Source organism: Melanerpes formicivorus, unplaced genomic scaffold (assembly GCF_026170545.1).
Source record: "Melanerpes formicivorus ecotype bairdi unplaced genomic scaffold, bMelFor1.0.p_v2 SCAF_12, whole genome shotgun sequence".
NCBI classification, from domain to species: domain Eukaryota; kingdom Metazoa; phylum Chordata; class Aves; order Piciformes; family Picidae; genus Melanerpes; species Melanerpes formicivorus.
This window is the reverse complement of record NW_027142364.1, coordinates 9,687,150-9,698,863: the sequence shown is the minus strand read 5'-3', so window position 1 is coordinate 9,698,863 and position 11,714 is coordinate 9,687,150.

The window sequence follows — 11,714 nt, the reverse complement described above, 5'->3', positions numbered from 1 at the left end:
TACAAAGTCTCCTCCCCAGATAAACTGGGTTGCTGGCTTTGTGGGAACACCTGTCCAGCACTCAAACTTGTGCAACTTCGTGGTAAATCCATAGCTACTCCCAGTGTGTGAGATTGGCTCATTGCACATCAGGGGAAAGAACACATTTTTCGGACAATAGCGTAATACCTTGTTTGTGCAAGAAATAAACTTCAAAAATAATTCCTTTGGGGAGGAAACAAGCAGCAGAAACATACTCCTACTTTTTCAAAGCAGTTTCTGGACCTCAGTTGTACCTTCCTGAATGACCTGACATTAATGAAGTATACATTCTGCAATGAATTGCTTTGCAGTGTATTTACCCAGGCTGCCACTGTACAACACTTTCATCATCAGAGGGTCCTGGTGTCCTACAGCACTGCACTGAGTAGCATAAGTAAATACTGTTCAAAAAGGTGTAAGAGAGAGAATAGCTTGGAGCACAAATACAGGCTGAGCGAAGAGTGGCTCAAGGGCAGTATTGAGAAGGACATGAGGGTGTCAGTTGATGAAAAACTCAACATGAGTGGACAATGTGTGCTTGCAGACCAGAAGGCCAGCTAGTCACAAAAATATTTGTTTGATTTGCTATTAACCCATGTTCCCTCTAGTACCTGAGATGCCATTTGCATGCTTAAATCCTTCTACTAGCAGAGGTTCTCTTTTTACAGCTTGATCTGGTACAGAATTCATTTGGCTGTGTCATAGTGCCTCAGCAGTTTTGGTTCATATATCATTGTGGTTCTAGATTTATGTTGTCTCTTGGAAAGATCAGTATCTATGGATCTACTTGAATTTTAACCATTAAATTGCACAGGTCTAGCACCAAAGGTACAAAGGATGTGCAATAGGGGGAAAAGTCCATTTTGTAAGAATGGGAAGGACAATTCTATAGTATTAGAATAAGTTTTCAGTTTTAATAAAGATTTGTAAGGTGCCTGATCCAGTAAAAGACTTACTTAGACCTTTACATTCATAGAAGTGGTGGTTGGAAGAGATCTCTGGGGACCCACACAGTTCAGCCTTTCACTGGAAACAGGACTGTGACCTGTGGTATTTCAGGTTAGCCATGGCTTTGCCTAATCCGCTCTCAAGAGCCTTCAATAATGGAGACTTGAGGGCCTTTCCAGGCAGTATGTTCCTGTGCAGCACCACCCTTGCCCAATCACAGCTCCAGTGACTCAGCTTGTAGCCTTTGCTCCTTGTTTCACCATTTGCTACTATTAAGACTTCAGTGATCTTTGCCACTCTCCTTCAGGTAGTTTTAGACCGTTATCAGATCTCCCCTTATTTTCTTCTATGCCAGGCTAACCAAGCTCAGCTTATTTCAACATCTCTTCACAAGTCATATGGTGTAGGCTATTTACCATCTCATCAGCATTCTGCATGCCCTTCCCATGTTTCTTGACAGCAGGACACATTATCCCAGGTGTGGACTCACTAGCACTGAACAAGCAGAGCTAATAATTTCTATTCATTTGCTGTCCATGCTTTCTTCCTAATGTAACTCAGTCTATGGTTCACTTTATTCACAATGAAAACATCCTGTTGGTTCATATTCAACTAATAATCCAATGGTTTTCAGCTGGGCTGCTGCTCAGGCAGCCTGCACTGCTGCCTGGCACTATTCAACCCCATATGCACAACTTTGCATTCCTTGATAAACTTTATGAGATTTCTCATGGAGTTTATCCCATTTTTTAAGTTTCTCAGAGTACTCTCAGCTGAAGCCCCACTGTTTGGTTTGAGAACAACCCCTCCTACATTAGTATCTGAAAATCTGCCACAGGTGCATCCTGTGTCATCAGCCAAGTTACCATGAAAACAATGAATAATACTGGCTTCGGTACTGAACCTAGAGTGTTCTGCTTGCTTCTTGCCACCACCAACTAAATATCAACTCATTGATTACTACCCTTCAAACCCAGCAATCCATCCCAATTCAACCCATCTAGCAGTTCATTCATCCAGAACACAGTGCTTAATTTTTTCTTCACCTTGCACTTGCATGACTTGCCCAATCCCTGTTGCTCAAAATGGCAGCTGCACTAAAGAGCTTACTGACTGGTCAGCCCTCTGAAAATTTATATTGATGAAAACATAAAGTGCTGATTTAGTTTCTCAGCTCTTTCCCCCTGTTACCTCAGGGAAGATTATGGAGCAGTTCATCTTGGGTGTGCTCACACTGCAAGTACAGGATGACCAGGGCATCAGGCCCAGTCAGCATGGGTTCATGAAGGGTAGGTCCTGTTTAACCAACCTGAACTCCTTCTGTCACCAGGTGACCTGCCTAGCAGGGAAAGGCTGTGCATACCTGGACTTCAGTAAAGCATTTGACACTGTCTCCCACAGCACTCTGCTGAGGATGGCTGAGCCCAGTGAGCTGTGGTGAATGGAGTTAAATCCAGCTGGTGACAAGTGATGTTCCTCAGGGCTAAGTGCTCAGGCCAGTCCTGTCAAAGATCTTTATCAATGATTTAGATGAGGTGCTTGAGTACCCCATCAGTAAGTTTGCAGATGACGTGAAATTAAGCAGGCATATTGATCTCCATGAGGGTAAGGCAGCCCTACAGAGGGATCTGGATAGGTTGGATCAATGGGCGAAGATTAATTGCAATAAGGCCAAGTCCTGCACTTTTGTCACAACAACTCCATGAAGACTCCTTGCTTGGGGCAGAGTGGCTGGAAAGCTGCCTGGTAGAAAAAGACCTGCAGGTGTAGGTTGACAGCCAGCTGAACATGAGCCAATATGTGCCCAGGTGGCCAGGAAGGCCAACAGTCTCCTGGCCTGGATCAGGAATAATGTGACCAGCAAGGAGTAGGAAAGTGATTGTGCCCCTGTACTTGGCACCATACTGTATTCAAATACCAGGTTCAGTTTTGGGGACTGCAGTGTAACAAAGACATTGAGGCATGGCTATTTCATCAGTGCCTTGCCAAGATTCACATTAGCCTCCCTCAGCAAAATGCAGTACTACTATTCCATACATGAGGAGTTTGGGCCAGGTCCTTCCACAAGAATTGCAGTAAGAATAAAGAGGGAAAGTGAGTGGGAAAAGGACACTGAGATGGAGAAGCCTAGAGAGCTGGCAGGGTTCATTGGATGGGTAGAAGCATGTATTTCAGCATGTGCTTCTGAACTGTACTGTTTCTACTCATGTAAAGTCATTCAGGGGCAGCAGACATGGATTTCCAGGTTGCAGATGAAGAAGCCAACAGAAAAATGAATGTCCTGTTGATTCTTTGCCATTATTTCACTGCTTCAGAAAGTCTCAGCTCAGGAAAAATAGCACTTGCTCACAAAACAAAGGAAGATGTGATTAAAAAAACACTCTCTCCCCATCCCCCCACCCCCAGTGCTATTTAATCTCAACCTTGTACACTAGCAATCCCAGTTGATACTGAGAAGGTAAAACAAACTATCTTATCAGAAAACCACTATTATTTGTAAGTGCTGTTGTAACACTTCCATGCTTTGCAGATGGCAATATCTGGCTTTTCTGGTTTAAAACCTGTGAGTGTTAAGGGTGGGGTTGCAGCTGCTTAAACATCAGCAGCACAGTGCTAGGAGAGAGAAATCAGGGTCCTTCCAGTAGGACTCACAGCTGCACTGCCAGACACTTCCTCCTCTTGCTCAAACTTGTAATCTCAGAACATTCAGTCAGAGGTAGATGACTTGGTCGTGGGTTGCACCTGTTGCAAATAAAAGAAATTAACAGCAAATTCCAGTCAAATTAGCACTGAACTAGTTAATATAAATTAAAACATTGATTTAGTGTTTAGTCCTCCAGCCTGTGGCATTCAAATCACAGCATTAATTGGCGTGCTGTAGCTTTCTAAATTTTCACTCTTGAAATGTTTCACTCCAGCAAGTACAAAGTAAACCATAGAACAGAATCACAGTATCATGGAATCAATGTTTTACATATGTCTTGTCTAAACCAATAACTGGGGGTTTACTGCAGACTGAGCATAGTGGTTTAAATCTATTGGTAGCTTTGTTCTGTAATTTGCTTTCTGCTTATCTTGACAGCCCCTTAGATCAAAAGACTCTCCCGATCAATAAGCATTTTGAATATATTCAATCACATATTTGTGCTTGTAACCTCTGAGTACATCTAAGATGGATTTGAACTGTGTGATGTTCCTTTCTGTTCCTCTTTTCTCTGTAGCAGTACTGCCAAATATTGCATTCTTTAGACGAATGAATCAAAAAATAGTGGGGGGTTTTATGAAATATTAACATCAACATTTTAGTAATTTGATGTGTACAAAATCTCAAAGAAATATCTTTTTTAAAAAGAACTGCAATAATATTTTGATTCGCGAGAACAGAGCAAGTAAACAGTGATTAGAGAGGAGGAGAGAAAGCTGCTGCTGTCCACTGTAATAAGAGATGTAAATATTTTAGCCAGGTTACAGCAGGCAACTTATTCAGTTCCCAGTTGAACTGTATTGTGTGACTCAAATCTGATAAGATCATCTCTATTGGTACTTCAACCAGACATTTTCAGGTTGCGGGAAGCTGCCAGGGTGTTCTCACAGTTCCTGGCCCTTTGCTGCTGTCTCACTCTCCAGAGTTTTACAGGCCATTTTGGAGGGCCAGAATATAACTGATCTGCATTAGGATCTGCAGAGATCCTCCAACACAGATTGCTGTGAGAATTCAGCCACAACTCTTTGTACAAGTCCTGATATTACATGTCCAAGGTAGAGTAACTCCTTCCCAGTAATTGTTCCTGTGTCGCTTGTTTTGTTAGTTGGGTTTTTCTCAGTGTCTATGTAGCACTCAGATTTTCAATGGCCACAATTTTGCCTAAACAGAGAACCCAAGTGCTTTAGAAAATGTAAATAAATACAGACAGGAATACAGAAAATAAATAGATTTTATGTTTTATTTATGAGCATTCTGTAAACTTTGAAATTAAATTCAGGCATCTATACTAAGGCCTGGGTTCCATTTCCTTGATAAGCTTTTGTTCTTGAGCAGTAAACAGAGGGCTTCCTTTGAAATAAGTAAGAGCACAAACCAAAGAATTGTTGCCTTGTGCTTAGTTTGTCTATATCTCAGCATATAAAGAAATCATAGGATTATAGAATGGTTTTGGTTGGAAGAAACCTTAAAGGTCATCTGATTCCAACCCCTCTGCAATGGGCAGGGACACCTTTCACTGAAGAGGTTGCTCAAGGCCTCATCCAACCTGGCACTGAACACTTTCAGGGAGGGGGTATCCACAGCTTCCCTGGGCAACCTGTTCCAGTGTCTCTCTTCCTAATATCCAGTTCTAAATCTGCCTTCTTCCAGGTCAAAACCATTGCCCCTCATCCTATCATTACAAGTCCTTTTAAAAAGTCCCTCCCCAGCTTTCTTGTAGGTCCCCTTCAGGTACTGGAAGGCCGCTATAAGGTCTCCTTGGAGTCTTCTCCAGATCTCAGACTCTCACAGTTGGTTCTCACAGGGGAGGTGTTCCAGCCCTCTGATCATCTTCATTGCAACTTTTCATGGTCACCTAAACTTTCAGTGTTACATTCTTATCACTAAGCCAGTCTACTTAGGAACTCCTCCCACATCATGTCTTCTTTTCCTCCCTGCAGTACATTTTTCCAGTGAGCTCTAAGTGAAGATGAAATGCTTCATTTTTGGTAATATAATGGACTGAATCAATCTCTTTGTTTTCTCCCCACTCTCTGCCCCCTGCCAATTTTACTGTTACTGCTTTAAATGACGTGGAATGAAACTGTTTCAAAATCTGCCTAGCAACCAAAGATGCTCTCTCTCCCCCTGGTGGAGAAAAAAAAATAGTTGTTTTTTTCCATTTCTGCATGTGTAAACCCTCAAATACTATCAGAGGTAGAAAGCTTTTTTGAACAAGAATATATAATCATCTGCTCAGCAGGTTTGCTGGTGACACCAAATTGGGAGGCTTGGCTGATGCAGCTGAAGGCTGTGCGGCCATCCAACAAGACTTGGACAGACTGAAGAGCTGAGCAGAGAGGAACCAAATGAGGTTCAACAAGGACAAGCACAGAGTCCTGCATCTGGGGAGGAAGAATAAACTGCACCAGTACAGGTTAGGAGGTGGTCTGCTGCAGAGCAGCCCTGTGGAGAGAGACCTGAGAGTCCTGGTGAATAACAAATTATCCCGGTGGCCAAAAAGACCAATGGGATTCTGGGGTGTATTAAGAAGAGTGTGTCCAGCAGATCGAGGGAGGTTCTCCTCCCCCTCCCCTCTGCCCTGGTGAGACCTCATCTTGAGTACTCCATTCAGTTTTGGGCTCCCCAGTTTAAGAGGGACAGGGATCTGCTGGAGAGGGTCCAGAGGAGGGCAGCAAGGATGATTAGGGGTCTAGAGTACATGCCTTACAAGGAGAGGCTGAGGCACCTGGGGCTTTTTAGTCTGGAGAAGAGAAGACTTAGAGGGGATTTAATAAATGTTTATAAATATCTGAGGTCTGGGTGTCAGGAGAGAGGGGACAGGCTCTTCTCACTTGCTGCTTGTGATAGGACAAGGAGCAATGGATGTAAGCTGCAGTACAGGAGGCTCCACCTCAACACAAGGGGAAACTTCTTTACTGTAAGGGTCACAGACCATTGGAACAGGCTCCCCAGAGAGCTTGTGGAGTCTTGTTCTCTGGAGATTTTCAAGGCCCATCTGGATGCGTTCCTCTGTGACCTGAGCTAGATTGTATGGTCCTGCTCTGGCAGGGGGGCTGGCCTTGATGATCTCTTTGGGTCCCTTCCAACCCCTGACATCCTGTGATCATCTGTGTATAACATGTAATGCAAATATTATGAGAGTAGCAGTTTTAGAAGATATATTTTCATATCAGTGGGGGTTTTTCTGCAAGTACACAGCTTTTAAAGTGATCCTTAATTATATGAATTGTAAAATATTTACCTGTAAATATTTACATATATCTAGACACATTTTAAAATAATGCTAAAGGTCCATCAGCTAAGATTAAAAACAACTCCTAATCTCCAAAGCAAAGTACAGCATTCTTAATGCTGAACCCAGGAGCAGCTTGCATGTTGGTACTTGCCAGATTGAACCTCAGTTTGAAAAGCATGTGCCTATATGAAAACCTTTTTATTTCAATCCAAATTGAAAATCTAAATCCAAACCTTTTTATTTCAACCCAAACTGACTGTTCACAAGGGCTTTTAGTGATAGAACAAGGGAAATGGCTTGGAGCTGGAAGAGAGTAGGTTTAGACTGGATATTAGGAAGAAACTCTTTAGAGTGAGGGTGGTGAGACACTGGAACAGGTTGCCCAGGGAGGCTGTGGATGACCCCTCCCTGGCAATGTTCAAGGTCAGGTTGGATGGGGCCTTGAGCAACCTGGTCTAGTGGAAGGTGTTCCTGCCTGCGATGGGGGTGTTGGATGTACATGGCCTTTAAAGTCCTTTCTAGCCCAAACCATTCTGCAATTCTATGTTTTCAGCATTTGTAGTGCTCACACTAAGAGGAGAAGGAGACTGCCACAGTGCCTGGGTGCAATGTGTATTTACCCCTTCCTCAAAGCTGGCTGATAAAATCTACTGTTTTGTTTCAGTCCCTTCATTTTTAAAGAGCAGCATAAACACCTTCCACACACTTACTGCTCATTAGAAGTGTGAACTGCTTATGTCAGGGCTAAGTCCACAATTAGGGGAGTAAAAAATACTTCTTGTGTATTACTAATTAAAAAAGATACGTTTATAATTACTTTGCTTCTAATTTCTGAACTTTAACAAGGCCATTGTTTCTTGGATAGATTCCAGTTTTGTTTTCAGTGGAAAGTTTTTCTTATTCTGCATATTTTTCTATTTGGTGTTTTTCTTATCTCATTTTATTGGTATTTTTCTTTTCCTTCCTTGTTGCCATACAAAATTTCACATAGGTAAGTGGAGAAGCCATTGGCTGAAGGGAATTTGGAAGATGATTGCACATGCAGTTACTCTTACAGTATTCTTCTTTTAGGAAGAGGGGCTTTCTCCACCTGCCTTGCACTGTGTGTCACTGTGAGCATTTTAGTTCAAATTAATTTGAGTTCATGTGTTTGTTGTTTTTAGTCCTTACTAAATGGTAGCACATGAAGTGTTAGGTGACAGTTCTGGATTGCCACTGTCTCACTCAAATACCAGCAGAAAGTAGATTTCTTAGCAAAGAGGAAAAGCTTTTATTTTCTTGTACAGGAAGTGACTCCAAGGACTGTGGTGCAATGAGTCACTCAAGTTGTAACTGCTATCAGTAAAACAGAAATGTAAACAGTGGGTAGGAACAGTGCACAAAGAGGTGATAGAGAAGAAGTGGTGGAAGGCTCTTCAGAAATGGCAGTGGGGCCTCTGGGCTGTCTGTATTTGGAAAAAACTCCTCCAGCATGAAGAGAGGTAATATAAGGTAATAAGAGGGATATAAGAGAGTGCTGCTGTGGCTGCCACAGCAGCTCTGTGCTTCCCTCCCAGAAGAGGCTGGTGTAAATGCATTCCATGCTCTGGAATTTGACAGACGGTTGATGACTCAGTTTGTGCAGTGTTCTAGTGTGGCTGACAGAGAACAAATAGCAGAGAAGCTAAGTGTGAAAGACATATTTGTGCACTCACGGTTTGTATTATCAAATGGAAAGGAAAGAGGTGAAGGGTCTGGAGAATAACTCTTGTGAGGAGTGGCTGAGTCAACTGGGATTTAGTCTGAAGAAGAGGAGACAATGGGGAGACCTTATTGGTCTCTACAATTCCCTTGAAAGGAGGTTGGAGTGAGGTGGGAGTCAGTCTCTTCTCCCTAGTGTCAGGTGACAAGAGGAAATGGCCAGGAATTGTGCCATCAGAGGTTTAGGTTGGACATGAGGAACAATTTCTTTCCTGAAAGGTGGTCAGGCATTGGAACAGACTGCCCAAGGAGGTGGTGGAGTCACTGTCCCTGGAGATGTTCAAGAATGTATGGACATTGTTTAATGGCCATGGCAGTATTGAATTGATGTCTGGATTCAATAGTCTTAGAGGACTTTTGCAAACAGAACAATTCTGTGGTTCTGTCATTGCTGACTAGGATAAGGCAGTAATGCTTGGATTTGTTGATGCTATTTCCCAAATGCTGTGCTCATTTCCCTTTAGTGTAATAAGACTGTAATAAAGATTATTATTTGAAGGACAGTATTGGTTCCTGAGGCATTTGGACTTAGTCATTAACTTCTCCCTGGTTTCAAAATGAAGTCTTGAGCTCTCATGGTCAGTAGTTGCAAAGGACATCACAGATGATTGGAGATGCCCTTTCCACTGCTGTGATGGCTACAGTTGAAGTAGCACCAAATACAGAAAAGTAACAAGGAAAAAAATGTTTTCAATTTAAATCAGTTGATCTTCTGTGGAGTTGCTTTAATAGGGAATGCAAATATTATTTTAATACTTTTTTGTGTGTATGTATTAGGAAATTATTGTTAACCTTTATAAGATTACTTTTTGGAGCATTTTTTGTTCCTTTTCAGTTTTTCAAAGCAATTAGTGTATTCCTAGCTTTGGGATGATTATTTCAGCCTCGTAGTATTTTCAGGTGCACTGGCTTTGCAAGATTAAGGAGTGCAGACTCATTTCTCAAGATTTTCTTTAAAAAGGCACATGTTTTATTCAGGTCATTACTGAGCTGACAGTTCCCTGAGTTGGTAATTTTTAATTTATTTTTTAACAGGAATGTAATGAGACTGTAATGAGAAGCTACAATTATTATTAATGAGGCTTCCTGGAATGAACAGTTACCACATCATTTTACCATTCCTAAAAATAATGTTTCTGTGCCTCTAGTTGCTCCTTTCCCCCCAGTAACCATGTGGAGATACTGCTCCCTGAAGGGCTGGAGGCAGATGCATCTCCTCACTCTAGCTGCACTGAGAGATGGCTTCTCTGCTGCTTCCAGCCATTGAGGAGCCCTCCAAACCCAACACCTCACAGAGAAGAACATATCTGTAGCCAGTCCACTCTTGTAAGCCTCTGTGGAAAACTCAAAAGGCCCTGCTGCACCAAGCAGACACCAGCCTGAACCACATGTAGCTCATTCTGCAGTCTTTTAATTTGAGGCTTTTCCATTCACAGGTGCTTGCTTTGTTTTGTAGAAGCTAGAATTTGGTATACCTTTTACCTTGTTTTGTCACAGGCAGAAGCAGCAGCTCAGTAAGGTACATTACATGCAGACAGAATCATAGAATCATTAGGGTGGGAAAAGACCTCTAAGATCATTCAGTCCAGCTGTGAGTCAACACCACCATGCCCACTAAACCATGTCCCAAAGTGCCATGCCTACACATTTTTTGAACACTTCCAGGGATGGTGACCCTACCACCTTGCTAGGCAGCCTGTTGCAATGCTTGACCGGATCTGAACATCAGACCGTTTGGTGAGGTGTGAATAGGAGTAATGCCAAAGCGAAGTGACAGCAAGTCACACTGGAAGCAGACACATGATGCTTTCTGAAAACACTCATTTGGTAAGGATACACTATTTTAAAATATTTATTTTAATCAACATCCATCTGAATATGTCCTTCAGATGTATGAAATTAGATTTAAAATCAATTTTTATTCCTATATTAATTAATTTTACATTGTTGCCAACTTACTGACATTTTGATAGGTGTTTTGAGTAAGGCCATTATAAAAAAAGAGGAGGTTTCTTGTTCAAAAAATACTTGGTCAATATCTCTGGAATTTTATAAAAGTTTGTTGCACTAAATAACAGCTTTTAATTCTTGTTGAGTATCTTTAGCATACAGAATCCATAAACATCCTACACGTCATTATAAACATTACATTCTTTCACAAACAATGCCATTTGTGTCACAGAGAAGCCAAGCCATACTTGGAGCAGATTGCTAAGAAGACACAAGATAATATCTTCATCCTCTGCCCTGTTTGATGGCTCTTTGACCCCAAAGGCAGGTAGTGCTTGATAGGTGGGTAAGGCTGATAATTCTGGGCCTCTAAGAAGGTTGCAAATTACATGAAGTAACCTTTGGAATTTCTAGTGTTCATACCAGGCTCAAAAAACTACCCAGAGTTTCAATACCTATTGAAATACCCCTGATATCTGCTAGATAATAGAATAATAGAATAAACCAGGTTGGAAGAGACCTTCAAGATCATCACGTCCAACCTATCACCCAACACCACCTAATCAACTAACCCATGTAACCAAGCACCCTGTCAAGTCTCCTCCTGAAGACCTCCAGTGACAGCGACTCCACCACCTCCCCAGGCAGCCCATTCCAATGGGCAATCACTCTCTCTGTGTAAAACTTCCTCCTGACCTGCAGCCTGAGACTGTGTCCTCTTGTTCTGGTGCTGGCTGCCTGGGAGAAGAGACCAACCTCTGCCTGTTTACAACCCCCCTTCAGGTAGTTGTAGAGAGCAATAAGATCACCCCTGAGTCTCCTCCTCTCCAGGCTAAGCAGCCCCAGCTCCCTCAGTCTCTCCTCATAGGGCTTGTGTTCCAAGCCCCTCACTAACTTCGTTGCCCTTCTCTGGACTCATTCCAGCAAGTCAACATCCTTCCTAAACTGAGGGGCCCAGAACTGGACACAGTACTCGAGGTGTGGCCTAACCAGTGCAGTGTACAGGGGCAGAATGACCTCCCTGCTCCTGCTGGCCACACTGTTCTTAATGCAGGCCAGGATGCCATTGGCCCTCCTGGCCACCTGGGCACACTGCAGGCTCATGTTCAGCCT